Here is a 15,497-nt window from a genome sequence, read left to right on the forward strand (position 1 = left end):
GCCATCTCCACCATCTCATAGACAGGAAACACAGCATAGACACAAGCTAAGGAAAAGGTCAAAGACGTAGGAGGAAGGCCAAGAAACCTCCGTGAGCGCTTTGTTTTGTGAAACCACCTGGTCTAACACTCAAGTTCTGTACAAATGTCTTATTCATTTGTTCATTTTTTAAAAGTATTAATTATGTGTCTATTATAGTGGAATGCATTAGGAATACTCTAATGAACAAGGCTTTGTCCCTGTTCTCCAGGAGTTTACAGTCCAGCAGGAGTGAGACTGTCTAAGAAAGAGGTCCCCATACAGTATAAGTACAGGAGCCAAACAGTGTAGCAGCTACTACATGGCAGCCTTCAGCTGCACAGCTGGCTGTACAAACACTGTAGCTAGATTAATTAAAATAATGGTTTTCACTATGCCTACCCAGTGATTTCATCTATGTTATCTGATTTCATCCTCAATTAATCTATCACAAGAACATATTCTTCTTAGGGAAAAAAAAACCTGGACTATCAAATCTATTCCTTTCAAGTCTATGTAAAAGAACACCTGGAATTTCACAGAAAATAACTTTCTGTACAGAAAGGAAGCAATTTATGACAAACTCAGATATTTCATGAGATAAACCAAAGCTTCTCTATAAAGCCTTCTTAATAAAATTGTTTCCAGCCACTGAGCAGGCCTAGTCTAAAACAATAGATCCATAACTATATCTAATGAAAGATACTTTTTTTTATTTCAGAAGGAAATATATAAGGAAAGGAGAATGAAACAAAATAAAACCAAAAAAAAAGGCTAGGTCCCTAGAACTTCAAGGGAAGGAGGAAAGCTTTCTTCTCCTAAATTTGACTGACAGGAGGAAATTCAGCCAATTCCCATCTATACTTGGTGTAGGAAAAGTAGAGCTCTTGTTTTCAAAAGAAACCACTTATTCAAGATGATCAAGTGGAAGTAACATTCCAAGTCATTTGGGGAGATGTCGTAGACACCTTGGTGGGTTTTGCAATGAGCAGCCACATTTGCCTTGCCCATATTTCTTAATGTTTGATACTTGGATTACCCCAGCAGGAAACGAGCAGTCTTTGAATGGAGGGTTTTGTTCAGAATTCTAATAGCTTCCAGCATTTGCTCCAGACCACAAGAAGTACACCAAATTTACTTAGACATCCAGGCCAGACGTGAAGAATTTCTCTGTCAGATCTAGTAAGCTCCATCAATTTAACATTTTGGCTTCTCTGGGGCAAAGAGAAGACTGCCAAACAGCACTGGTGCTGGGGGGGCACCACTGGTGACATGTGGCAGTTCTTGAAAGAAAATTAATGAACATGACCAGTAACCTCTCTGCCCCTCTCTACTCCTTATTCAAGGAAGAGAAGGAAAATTTCAGCAATTGGGGTGACTAGGCAACTGCTACTCTTTAAAACAGCTTCAAGATTGTAGGGTTTTTTTCTCCACCAGACTTGCCACATTTCATCATTTGCATTCAAGACCACTTCACTATGAAATTCATTGACTTAAAGGTAGAGCCATCAGTTGTTCTGTTCAACAATTTCCTCCTTGTTAATCTACTGAGCAAAAAGCTACCCCTGGCAACCTCTGATTCAGTCACAAGCGCTATGTACAATCAAATCCAATAAAATATTTGTTTAGTGCCCGCTATGTGCCAAGCACTGTACCTAGCCTATTACACATATTAATGATGATGATGACAATCAATAACACGAGCATCATTTATCAAGTGCTTACTCTGCAAAACGCCAGAGTGAAACATATAAACATGCCTGACCTCACTCCTCATAACCCTTTGAGCAACATGTAATTATTGTTTTCCCCTTGTATGGAAAAAAAAAGGACTCCACAAAATTAAATAAACTTGCTCAAAGTCATATGGTTTGTAAGTAACAGAGCTGAGACTTGAACTTAAGCCTGTGTCGAGGGCAATGCCTGAACTGCAATTGAAATAATATCAGAAGTTTGTTGCAGTATATAAGGATGAGATAGATGGTAAAAGTTTTCCAGAGTACAGCAAAAATGACACTGGACATGCTAGTTGTATTACTCATTTAGACCAAAAGCATGACAAAACTACTTTGTAATAGAATTGTATCATCTCTCTAACACTGGGACCACTATGATATGTGTGACCTATTTTCAGTCCTAAAAAGACCTACCTAGAGTAATCAACTATAAAGACTAGGACCAAACAGGTAATACAAATAACAAAACTACCAATAACATTTAAAAAAAAATTCCCTTGCAGATGCACTCAATTTCTATGAAGCTAAATTGCCTGGGGAAAAATGTATATGTATGTTTGTGTTTCCAGTTGGATTTTCTAGTTTTAACACTTCGTTTTTATGTTTGTATATAGTGAAACATTCTTTACAGGGGTTTGAAAGGACTCATCTTAACAAAGAAAACATTCATAAAAGTTAAATGGGAAACTGAACTCACAGATTGGATGAGTAATAAAAAGCTTATTGATACCTGATTTCTGAACAAAGCCAGAAAGGAGAAGGTAAAACAAAAGGAAAAAAAATTAAAAAATTAAAAAAAAAAAAAAACCTTGAAATTTTGAGGTTCTAAAATTTGGAGGCAAAAAAAAAAAGATTGAAAGATTTGGAAAGCTTCAAAGAGAGAAAAGGACATCGTACAACTGCTCCACAGCAGCAGAGTTCCAAGGGGTGGGAGGACATTTGGAAAGCCTGGTTCTTCCAAGTTCCTATAGCCACTCACTTGCTCAATGGGGAGCTATATCCTAATTCCCAGCCCAGAATCTTGATTTAGATTTAGGCTGACAAACGCCTGCACAGCTAGGATCCTGCCAGTGACAGAGTAGAGGCTCTGCTGATACTGTGCAGAAAACCACCAAACCGCCTACCCCCCGTCATACCAACACAACACACATGGACACATAAATGCATTTGGCACACAATTTCCAAGGGTTCATGAGTCACCTGAGACATGAATCCAGACTGAGAACACCTGTGCATAGTAAGAATCCTTACACTTGAGGATCTGGCCAAGTTTAGAGCCACAAGTAAGCTGATACAACTGCTTTCTTAGCCTGTGGCCTCATAACAAGGCCAGTTTCTCCAGGTTCTCAATAGGCTGAGAGTGAGCAGCTTTCATTTAGGCAATGGTCCAGCCATGAAACATGAGGCTGCCTGAGGCTGACCGCCTGAGTTTGAATCCTGCCTCCATCTCTTAATAGCTGTGTGATCTTGAATAAGTTTTACTTAATTTCTTGTACCTAGGTTGTCTTATCTCTAAAATAGGGATGATAATAATGCCTACTTCAAAATGTTGTAAAGATTACATGAATTTTTATATGGGAAGCACTTAAAACAACACTTACCTATCACATAGGAAAACACCAAATAAATGCTAGCTGCTATTATTCTATGGTCCTTTTTAGGAAAAAAAAGAAGGTGGTTTAATATAAAGGTTCCTATCAGAAAAACACTGCAGAAAGGCCGAGAATAGTAGTTAATGCTAGCATTGATTTTTGTGTCCTGTATTAAATCATCATGAGATGTCCACTTCTGCTATTTTTGCAAAGTTGACCATTTGGTTAACTGAACAAGTATCGCCATCTATGTTCCAATACAATACAATACAATACAATACAATACAATACAATACAATACAATACAATACAATGGCAGTGTTGAATGCTGGAAAATGTAGTCTGTGAAACTGATCACAAATAAAGAAAAATACGCCATCAGATTAATAGCTTTCCTTCATTTCAGTTTGTGAAATGAATTAATCGCTTTCCTTCATTTCAGTTTCAGCTGGCAAGCACACAACTTTGCATTATCACAGACCCATAGATGGTGACAAATTAGAAGGAACCTCAGTGATCATGATCATTCTGTACATCTAGTCCAAGACCTCAATGTGCAGCTGGGAAACCTGAGCCCAAAGACAGGCATGACTTGCCCAGATAGACCCTGTGTGTGAGGACCAGCACCAGAAACTCAGGCTCCGAAGTGTCTATCTGTTTACTCATTTACCTCCTTTCACTAGACTTGACAGCCCCTTAGAGGCCAGAATCTATCATACTTGTCACCTTCATGCCAGCTCAGCACGCCTAGACACAGAAGGCAACAGCAAATGAAGGCTGAAAAGAACTAAAGTGATAGTGTTCTTTGCTTCTACTAAGGTATTATTTTAACTCAAGAAAGAAGAGATAGTTACCTCCTTCACTGAAAGATGACCCAAATGGTAAAGCAAGGCAGAAATCACAACTAAGCATCCTGCTGGTGTGGGAGTCAGGAGATCAGGGCTTTTGCCCTACCTCTACCCTAACTTGCTTTGTGACATTGGACAAGCATCTAACTTTTCTAAAACAAAAAGTGATTAGGCAAGATGCTGTCCTTGATAGAGCTGAAAGGAATCAAATTTTATGAGGTCACAAAGTGAAATTCAATTTATTATTGATTATAATTCATTGTATGTCACTATGCTTATACTATACTCCAATATTAATTTTTAAAAGTCTTCTTTGTACATTATCATTTAATCCTCACGGTAGCCTTAAGTAGGTCAGAAAATACCTTATAACCCCATTTTACAGACAATGACACTGAGGCGCAGTGTTCCCATGTTTATGTCAGAGTTAAATTAACAAATACCACCTATACTGAGAGGCAGAATTCACACCAAGAAAGAAAAAGATATGCTCAGCAGTAGATTAAGGGCCCAAGAAGAGGCAGTATGTGGCTTGAAGGTGAAATTAACAAGGAGCCATGGAACCTGGTCATCTCTCCCTAACTCTCAGGTTTCTTTACTCAAAATTCTGCTTTCAAAGATATACTTCTTTCACAGCTACATGAAGATCAGATGGGTTATGGGAAATACAAAGCCAAGATATTTGGCGGAGATCAGACAGAGAAGGTGAAGTAAGCCTCTTGAAATGTATCCTGCCTGCAATAAAACAAAATGTATTTCTTTTTTTTTTTTTTTGAGACAGTCTCACTCTGTCTCCCAGGGTGGAATACAGTGGTATGATCTTGGCTCACTGCAACCTCTGCCTCCTGGGTTCAAGCGATTCTCCTGCCTCAGCCTCCCAAGTTGCTGGGATTACAAGCATGTGCCACCATACCTGGCTAATTTTGTGTATTTTTAGTAGAGACAGGGTTTCACCATGTTGGCTAGGCTGGTCTCGAACTCCTGAGCTCAAGTGATCCACCCGCCTCGGTCTCCCAAAGTGCTGGGATTACAGGCATGAGCCACTGCACCTGGCCAGGAAAATGTAGTTCTAAGCATTTTATTGAAACTTCACAGTAAGACAGACCCTGAAATAAGGTAAAGAATAATAAATAAAAATTATGTGATAACCATTATTTATTGCTTAAGCTTAATTAAAATACCATTAATATTATTTTTCCTTATAGAATATGCCATTTTTTATTTTAATAAACCTTAGCAAATACATAAAATCAACCCTAGACTTGTCAGGAAAGGCATCTCCACTCTAAAGTCCTATATTATCACAGAAACCCTAAGAAGACTGACCTACTGGCTCAATTGGAATGGACATTTATCTTTCAAGACTTCCTAAAACCTTTTGAACCCCTTCTTAACATCCTGATATTGTAGTTTCCCACTGCATTGACGAGTACCATTATTTCAAAGTAGAATCCCCAAAAACTATATTTCCTATGTTTCCAACAGCAAGGCAATCATATGCCCCTCTGCAAATCACAGATGCAGAAAGACATACCTTCCAGTAAGCCTACTGGTGAAGTATTCCTGAGCACAGTCAGTTCAACGTGCTCGGCTGCAGTGGCAGTGGTATTTCCTACAGACCTGTCTTGTGGCAAAACCAGGCACTGCTACACAATGTTCTTGGCTATGTAACATCCAAACCTGGTGTTCTGGCCTTCCTAGAGACGCAACACTCAAGCAGGCTATGACAGAGCAATGCCTAAAAGGAGAAAGAAAGAAATAAAATCCAGGGGAAAACCAAAGGAATGACTATTGGCAAAATGGAAAATGTTACTCCCAATTTTTACACTTGCAACATTTAATTATTTCTCCCCAAACTCAAGAGAACCATAAAAATAAATGTTCTGGCAGCCACGTCTCAGCGTGCAGCTTTGTTTCATCACAGACTTTAATAACATTCTTTTTCTGCTGGTGAAACACTGGGGAAAGGGTGGAGAAGGATCGAAGTTTCTGGACTCAACAGTCCCGGATTCCTCCTGGACAGCTGTGTTCTTCCCTGGAGTAAAGCCCCTTTCCAAAGAGAGAAAACCTTTTTATTTTCTGGCCCAGCTATTTTCAAGACAACCTAATTTAATTCACTCAAAACTCCATCAGGCAAAACAGAATCTTGGCCATTACCAACCGTGTGTCAAGAGAAGGGAAGGATGTCAGAAGGACAAATTTGTTTCTAAACTTTAAAGATTGCACACCCTCCTATCTGTTCATCATTGTTATAAGGGATGGCCACATAACTGATTTGTCATGTCTATTTCTTTTACTCAAAAACACTATTTGCTAGACAGAATATTTTCAAATGGTGTCTACCACCAGATTGTACCCTTCCATTCTTCTTCCTTTTTTTTTTTTTTTTTCCCCGAGACAGACTCTTGCTCTGTTGCCCAGGCTGGAGTGCAGTGGTGCGACCTCTGCTCACTGCAACCTCCACCTCCCAGGTCCAAGCGATTCTCCTACCTCACCCTCTTGAGTAGCTGGGATTACAGGCTCGTGCCACCACACCTGGCTATTGTGTGTGTGTGTGTGTGTGTGTGTGTGTGTGTGTGTGTGTGTGTATTTTTAGTAGAGATTGGCCAGGCTGGTCTCGAACTCTTGACCTCGTGATCTGCCCACCTCGGCCTCCCAAAGTGCTGGGATTACAGGTGTGAGCCACTGCGCCCAGCCTCCATTCTTCTTATTAAAAACTTCTTTCCAGCTTTCTAATACAGAATCTCATAAACTGGTTTGCCTTTCTGGTTGTTATTTTATATTTTCATAACTTCCCCCATTTTAAGATATCCTATTGAGCATTTCTCCTTACAGATAGGAAAGTTAACCACCTTCCCACACATAAAATTCATAACCAATTAAATCCAATAAAGTTTTATTGAACAGCTACCATATATATTACTCAGTGTCAGTGTGGTGAAGAAAGGCCTGAATTTTAGAACAATAATAGTAATAAGAATAATAGCTACTATTTGCTCTGATCCTGTGTGCCAGGAATCGTAACATGTCTGGACAGATAACATAGCATGACACTGCATAACAGTGAAGAATGTGGCCTCTGCTCTCTAATAGGCCTGGGTTCAGTGAAAAGCTCTACCACTTAGGCCAGTTTCTTCACCCTTCTGTGCCTCAGGCTCCTCATCTATAAAATACAGATATTAACAAGACACACCTCACAGGGCTATTTGAGGATTTCATAAAATCACAAGAGTAAAGAACTTAGCCCAGGGCCTAGTTAACAATGATACTTTGCAACTACCCTATTATTCCCATTTTAAGAGGAAGAGACTGAAGCTCAGAGCTAGTCCACAACACAGCTGGGATTCAAATCCACACTCATCCAACACTGAAGCCTTTGCACTTTCTAGTGCCATGCATTGACCAGCTGTACAGTGAGGGAGGGCACATTAGAAGCCTAGAGTCTGACAACTGGGAGGGCCTTACAGTCAGTCCACCCTCCAAGCATGGCATCTCTCCAGTGAACTGGCAGGCGACTGACCCCGCTACTTATACACAAGCTCCAAGCTTTACCCATGTCTGTATCCCAGATCTGGAGAACAGCCTACAGGGGGGACATTTGCTTATTGCATGAATGATTAAGGCAATTTAAATAAACTAATAATTATAGCTAAGTATTGAGCAGAAACTATGTGCTGGGCACTAGAATCAACATGTACTAACATATTTACTATTAAATTTTAAAAACTCAAGTAAGCTTTGCAGAATGTGGTGAGGGAGGTACATATTTTCATTAAATCAGACTCTGGAGAGACAGATAAAAGCATCACAAAAGTGTCCCCAAAACAGAATAGGGGATCTTCATCTTCACAGGGCCTGCACTTCAAGAAAACATTGAGTAGGATAAGGTGACTGTCTTCCTTAAAAGCGCTCAACACCAAAACCCCCAGCCAGCCAGAAAATGAAAGTCAGAGGGTCTTCATACAACTGTGTTGGTTGTACCCTGCAGAGGGGCGCCCAACCCAGGGAGGAAGTGAGGACAGAAACACACCAGGACTCCTCCAGTCATGCTGAGCATCATGACATGGGTCAGCACACACACAACAGAAGGGGCAGTTTGTACAAAGGTACCATAAAAACTTTGACTACCTTAACACACACAGGCTAATTTCTTATTCAATTATCCCATCTCACATCCCAAGATGGAACACATTTAAATCAGTAACTATATAAATATATTGATTTATTCACATTTATTCAAACGTGTGAGTATACATTCACATATTCACACATTTCTTTATGTGCCGAGTAGTACACTTAGTATAGTGGGAGATAACAGAGATTACCATCTAATAGACATAATTACAAGTATCATAAACAATAGGGCCAAAGAGAATAAATATCTTAATTAGCATTCTGGACAGCATCAAAAAACTTGCTGCCTAGGTCACTGAGGCACTAGGGGTCAGGGAAGTGAAGAAAATACCCTCATCTAAACAAGACAAAAGGAAAAACAACACTATCATCAGATTTAAATACAAAGTACACTTGAAAGTTAAATTCAACTAGTAGTTTTAGAAGCAACACAGTTTACACTTTAAGCAAAAAGTCAGATTTTTTAAAGTGGTAGGGTCTAATCTTGGTTTAGCCACAGAATCACTGTGTCATTCTAGGAAAATATGCAAAATACACCCAGTCTTAATTTGTGCATCAGGGAAAGGTTTCATCAATAGCTGAGAGGTAGAATGAGAAATTCCACTCTACTTAACTAATGCAAAGTGCTGTTGTTAGTTAAAGCCACCCCCAGTCTGGGCCATAGATTTGAAAGGGAAAGGATAGGGCAGGATGGAGATGTCTTTAAACAACAGGATCACCAGGCAAGAGCAGTGAAAAAAGAATAAAAAAGCAAAGATTGTACTTTAAGTCAAGAAGACACCATTTCAGGAAAATAAACATGGGGCCTAAAAGCAAAGGAACACACATTAAACCTTCAAGGAAAAGCTGATAAGTGAAAGATACAGATACAATAACTCCATATGTCTTTAATGTTAGTAACCACTCAGCACAATTCAACTTCAGAGGCTGATGGCTATCTTTCCAATTAAGTTTGGGGGAATGGGGAGAGGGTTCCCATGTGCCTGAAACTGTGATAGGCAACTAACATTTATTACTTCATTTATTCCTCATAGCAACCTGACAAATTACATCTTATCCTACTTATATCCTACTGCACAGATGAAAACACTGAATCTGAAAGAACAAGAACCTCAAGCCATTTCCATCATGCCAACTGTGCAGGATGGGGACTTGGAGGTGGGGCTCCAGAGTCACCTTTGGTAACCAAGAGCTGCTGAGGAAATGGAGCAAGACAGTCTTCAGAGGCTTACCAAATATGGTTCATTCTACCGACTCTTAAAGATCCAAATATAGTATGAACTTGCACTTGACCATAACTCTAGTGGCACATATCCACTGTCAATTGTCTCCAGTTGATAAGAATGCACCGACTCACAGCTATTTATTCTCCATGACAGAGAAAACACTTTTATGTGCTCTCCCCATGCCTGGGGAACCATGAGGTTTTGCAATGCCAAATCCATAGAGCTATTTGCAGACCATCTGAGTCTACCTGGATAAAAGGCATCTAAGTACACCCAACATGGAAAAGGCACTTCAGATAAGAACAACCTCCTGGCAGACTTGGGATATACCACATCTGAGGGTCCATCATAAAACAGATACCTAAAAGTTAGTCTTCATTTTGTTTGTTTATAGAATATGGCTATTCTATTCTTGGTCCCTTTACCTCCACATGTTGTTTCAAGCATCAACTAGGTGGCTTTTATTAACACCTTCTAAGGAGAGGCTACAAAAAATAAATAGGTAAAAACCATGTCCAAGCCATCAACAACAACTGATTATCTAGAAATTTAAGAGAGATTTCAATTGCATATATGAAGATGCATATCTAATCTCATTTCTGTAAAAAAAAAAAAAAACTTCTGAAAGTTGTTCAACAACAGATACTTTGAAAATTGAATCCTATTTATTTATTCATTCATTCATTCAACAAGTACTTATTGAGCAACTGTTACACACCTGAGTCTATGTTAGGTGCTAGAAATCCCGAGATTAAAGACATTCCCTGTCCTCAAGGAAACAAAATCTAACAAGAAAAGAGAGGGTTAAAAAAATGCAAGAACAACGCAGGGAGAGGAGTGCCACACTAAATTACTGTAAGCACAGGTATGATGGGAGACCAGAGAAAGGGCTCCTAACACAGTCACATGGAGTCAAGGATGGCAGTTTTTAAACATTGGGGATGGAGGATTATTTCAGACAGAAAGAATAAAATGTATCACTTCCATTTCTGGCCAAGTTGGAGTAACAGGATAATTGTCAAGACTGGTATAACAGTCAGTAAAGGGCAGTGATCCCTGGAAGAAGGAGGGCAAATGAAACGAATCCTACGAGTCCTCCAGCTTACTGCCTGAGAGAATTTCCAGCTCAAGGTGTCTGGAGGAAAGGGAGAACTCAGGCAGAGCTCAGTGAACTGCCTGAGTTGCGTGAATTGAGCTAACAGTCCAGGGAGACCAAGGCAACTAGAGTTTGCAAGGCCAAGTATCAGAGAAAAGAGAGCTGCAGAAAGAGCCACAGAGAATCCCCCTCAAGTATTCAGCAGAGTGCTGATCAGTGCATACATGTGTGGCAACTACCCAGCACTGGGGAAAGAAATATCCAAAAAGATATTTCCAGATTGGAAAACCTCATGATTCCCCAGGCCACGAGGAGAGCACATAGAAGAGTGTTTTCACTGTCATGGAGAATAATTAGTTGTAGACTAAGTACAACTATTTCAGTCTTCCAAATCTTCAAAGCAAGACTTTCCAAAAGGATCAAACTGCTTCTAAACAACTTAAACACATTCCAGAACAAAGTTCAAAAATATTTGTAGGAATACAAAAATAGCCAGTACCCAACAAGGAAAATTCACAATGTCTGGCATCTAATCAAAAATTACCAGGCATTCATAAAGCAGGGAAATATAACCCCTGATGAGGAGGGAAAAAAAAAAGTCAATCAAAACTGACACAGATGTTAGAATTAGCAGACAGAACATTAAAATGGTTATTATAACTATATTCCCTAAGTTCAAAAAGTAAGTGGAGACACTGAAGATATGAAAAAGAGCTACATCAGCAGGGCGTGGTAGCTCACACCTGTAATCCCAGCACTTTGGGAGGCCGAGGTGGGCGGGTCATGAGGTCAAGAGATCAAGACCATCCTGGCCGACATGGTGAAACGCCGTCTCTACTAAAAATACAGAAAAAAAAAAAAAAAAAAATTAGTGGGGCGTGGTGGCATGCGCCTATAGTCCCAGCTACTTGGGAGGCTGAAGCAGGAGAATCACTTGAACCAGGGAGGCGGAGGTTGCAGTGAGCCGAGATCATACCACTGCACTCCAGCCTGACAACAGAGCAAGACTACGTCTCAAAAAAAAAAAAAAAAAGAGCTACATCAAACTTCTAGAGGTGAAATCTACAATGTATGTGATGAAAAATACTCTGGATGGGATTAACATCAGATTAGATATTGCAGAGAATAAATATTAGTAAACTGGAAAACACAAAAATCAAAACTATCCAAAATAAGATACAGAGGGAAAAAGGGAATTAAAAAAATAAACAGAATCAGTGAGTTGAGGAACAACTTCAACTGGCCTAATATACATGTAACTGGAGCCCCCAAAGGAGAGGAGCGAATTAAGTATCAAATATAGTATTTAATAATTGCCCTTGCCTCCAAGAATTTACAATCTTGATGGGAAAACAAATTGTAATAAAAAACAAAGTCATAAGGTATTTGAAAATCAAAAAGTATTATAAGAACAGAAACAAATGTCATGAGTCAGTACATAATTAATTACCAAACACATAGTACACATAACTGTTTAGAGGAGAGGAACAGATCACCTCAAGTTGGGAGGTCAGGTTAAGAACAGTCAAAGAGGAAACATTTGAATTGTCCATTTCATAAATGGGTATTTTCATATAATCCAAAGTAGTGTTCATTAGTATATACAGTCAGCCCTCCATATCCCCAGGTTCCACACCCATGGATTCAATCAACCACAGATCAAAAATATTTGGAAAAATAAGTAAATAAATAATAATAATAAATAATACAAATTTTAAAATACAGTGTAACAACTGTTTACATAGCATTTATATTATATCAGGTATTATAAGTAACCTAGAGATAATTTAAAGTATACAGGAGAATGTATGTAGGTTAGATGCAAACACTATGCCATTTTATATCAGAGACTTGAGCATCCAAGGATTTTGGCATCCATCAGGGTCCTAGAACGAATGTGCCACAGATACCAAGAGACGACTGTAGTTTTTCTTCTTTCATCACTTTTTCTTCTTTATTCATTCATTCACCATTAATTGAGCAATCTGTATGTGCCAGATACTATCTAAGCACAGACATGCATCATAGGTAGTATCTACCTATGATGGGTTTAGAATCCAGAAGAGGTAAAAGAGAGAAATGGCTATTGCTCACACTGCTAGATACTCTGTGATGGAAGTACGTTCAGATTGTTGTAGGAAGGAGGCAGTTAACTCCACTAGGGAAAGGAAATAGAAGAAATTCATGAGACAAACAACTGTCACCTATTTGTAAAACCTCCATCCTGCCCTGTTTCCAGACTTGGCTGTCAAAAAGAACTGCTGGAAAATATGTAGAAAAGTCTACCTACCATGGAAGGAAGCAGAAAGCCAAGCAGTTTTTCCCTTGATTTCAATTCACTAATACACAGGAGGAAGAAAATGCAGGAACCTCCTCCTGCCAAGCAATCAGCCACACGTAAGTGGTGCTAAGATTTAGATAAGCCCTGACAAGTCTACTGAAGAATGCCTTAAATAGATGGGCAGCAGAGCAGTAATACGTCACATATTTTTATATGACATAAAGCCTCAGTGAATAAAAAAAAATTCATTGGAATCAGGTTGGTGATCTGATATTTCCATTGAAACCGTTTTATTTTTCCTGAAGCTAGCAGTCATGCACTATGCAATATACAAAGCTAGAAGGAACATTCATTATCACAGAGGCCAATGCTCACATTCTACAGATGGGCCCACTGAGATCCAGAAAGAGTAAGAGGCTAGGCCACAGTCACAGCAGCATTAGTTAAAATTCCCATCATCCTAGTTCTGGGAAGCTGGTGATCTTTACATGAAACCGTATGGTTTTTATCCATCTCTTAGAGTGAATGAATTTCAGCTGTGATTTTAGTAGAGAATTATGCTAATACAGGAGAGGTATATTTGGATGTGGAATGATCCTTTATCATAAGCCTTGGTTTAATAGTTTTTCCTAAAAATAGTGTTTCACTAAGGAAACCTCATATTTGGAAACTTTCATTCATGCTCCATTGGTAATGAAAGATTCCTTACTGTGTCCCCAGTGCACTGTTTAATGTTCAATTTACAGACTATTTTGCTGAAGAAAGAAACAAGATATAAGAGCAAAGCATAAGCTAGACTCTCACTCTACTATATACAAGATACAGGTTGAGTATCCCTTACCCAAAATGCTTGAGATCAGAAATGTTTCAGATGTCTTCAAGATTCTGGAATATATGCGTTTATACCAGCTGAGCATTCCTAATCCAAAAATACAAAATCTGAATGCTCCAAGGAGCACCTTTGAGCATCATGTTGGCATGCAAAACGTTTCAGATTTTGGTGCATTTTGGGTTTTGGATTCTCAGATTAGGGATACCCAACCTATATATGATCTTGGGCAGAATACTTAACCTCTCAGTTTTTTCATCTATAAAACGAGGCTAACAATAGTACTTACTATGGTATATGTAGTGTGTTCTCAAGTTTTGAGAATGAACTAGCTGATATAAAGTACATCACCAGGCATACCACAGGAGTTCAAAAAACATTAGCAGCAGCTGTTGCCACAGTTGGTGACTATGATGCCGGGAGCAGGGGATAGGTGTAATCATCGTTAGTGTCTTGAGGTTAAATCATATTAGACATCTTTTCCCTTATGATTCTCAAACAGAACTCAGATACATATATTTATGCCAGGTACTGATAATGATACAACATCTCAGTCTTAGAACTCTCCTTAAAGAGTGTGTACCTGTCCCTAAGTTTAAATCTTACTTATAATAATAATAGTTACTCTTCCAAATCTGAGTGGAGCTAAATTATTTGCCACCTTATGCTGTAAACCCTGGGCCACAGAACTTGGTAATAAAATGTAAGAGTATCATACTTTCTCCGTCTGTATAAAGTCCTTACAGAAAAGCAGGAGTCTATTGCAAATGTCACCCTAGGTTTCCCATGGTTAATACATGTGGTAAGACTGAACTGTCATGCTACAGATTTGTCCTAAAAGTAGAATGTGAATTCAACAACTACACTCTCCCAGTGAAAATGATCTGTTTCACTTTTTAGTGTTTTTCCTTCCATCAATACTCAAAGGAACTGGTTTGCATTAGTGAGTGTCTACAAAGGTTTCTTCCTCTTCTGGACAATTAATTTGTATCATATAAGACAAATATTGGCACATCTGGACAAACTCAGCATGAGTCTAAAAACCATGAAATTTCTCAAGGCATCTGTGAATAAAAACACCTCTCTGAGCTTTTCCAAGATGATAGACCGAAGAGGGGAGAAGTGGAGAAATGGACACGATAGCCCTCTTTGAAGATCAGAAAGGCTGTTGTGTGAAAGAGGGAGCAGACTTCTAAGGCTGGGTGCTCAGGAGGGCAGGATGAGAATAAATACATAGGAAAGTTGCAGGGGGCTGCTTTCAGCTCTACAAAAGGAAGAGTTTGCCAGGGCAAGGGTACACATACATGTATGCCCCAGCAGAGTGAAACAGATGGTGGCTGAGTCCAGGCAGCACCACTGATGAGCTGTGCATATGGGGCAAGTTTCTTAAACTATCTGATCTCTCCCCTGTCAGTCAGTACAGTTATTCCCACATTCACAGCTATTCCAGAATTGAAAAATATATGTATATTTAATGCTTAATATATGGTAGGCATTATGATTACTTCAACTCTGAAGGATTTGTCATATGCCTTTGGAATAGGAATATCTACGTGACCTAATGAATAAAATCTCTTTAGTTCTGCCTTTTCTTTTGGTCTTAAAATCCAATGAGCGAAGCTCAAATTGTTCTACCATCTGCTGTGCCACTGCTTTTAGGTAAGATGCCAGTGTACTTGTCTTCCATCTTCCCTGGATCTTTCCAGCAGCAAAACCTAAAGAAAAACACTTATCATC

The 15,497-nt window shown here is 39.1% G+C and overlaps 1 protein-coding gene and 1 pseudogene across 2 annotated transcripts in view; one reads left to right on the forward strand and one right to left on the reverse strand.

The window, feature by feature from the left end:
• ROR1 (receptor tyrosine kinase like orphan receptor 1) overlaps positions 1 to 15,497 on the reverse strand; it is a 408,712-nt gene that overhangs the window by 314,393 nt on the left and 78,822 nt on the right. The window lies entirely within an intron of this gene.
• Positions 1 to 15,497, forward strand: part of LOC134729658 (cofilin-1-like) — a 159,479-nt pseudogene that overhangs the window by 125,326 nt on the left and 18,656 nt on the right.

The sequence above is a fragment of the Pan paniscus genome, chromosome 1 (genome assembly GCF_029289425.2).
Source record: "Pan paniscus chromosome 1, NHGRI_mPanPan1-v2.0_pri, whole genome shotgun sequence".
Lineage (NCBI taxonomy): Eukaryota > Metazoa > Chordata > Mammalia > Primates > Hominidae > Pan > Pan paniscus.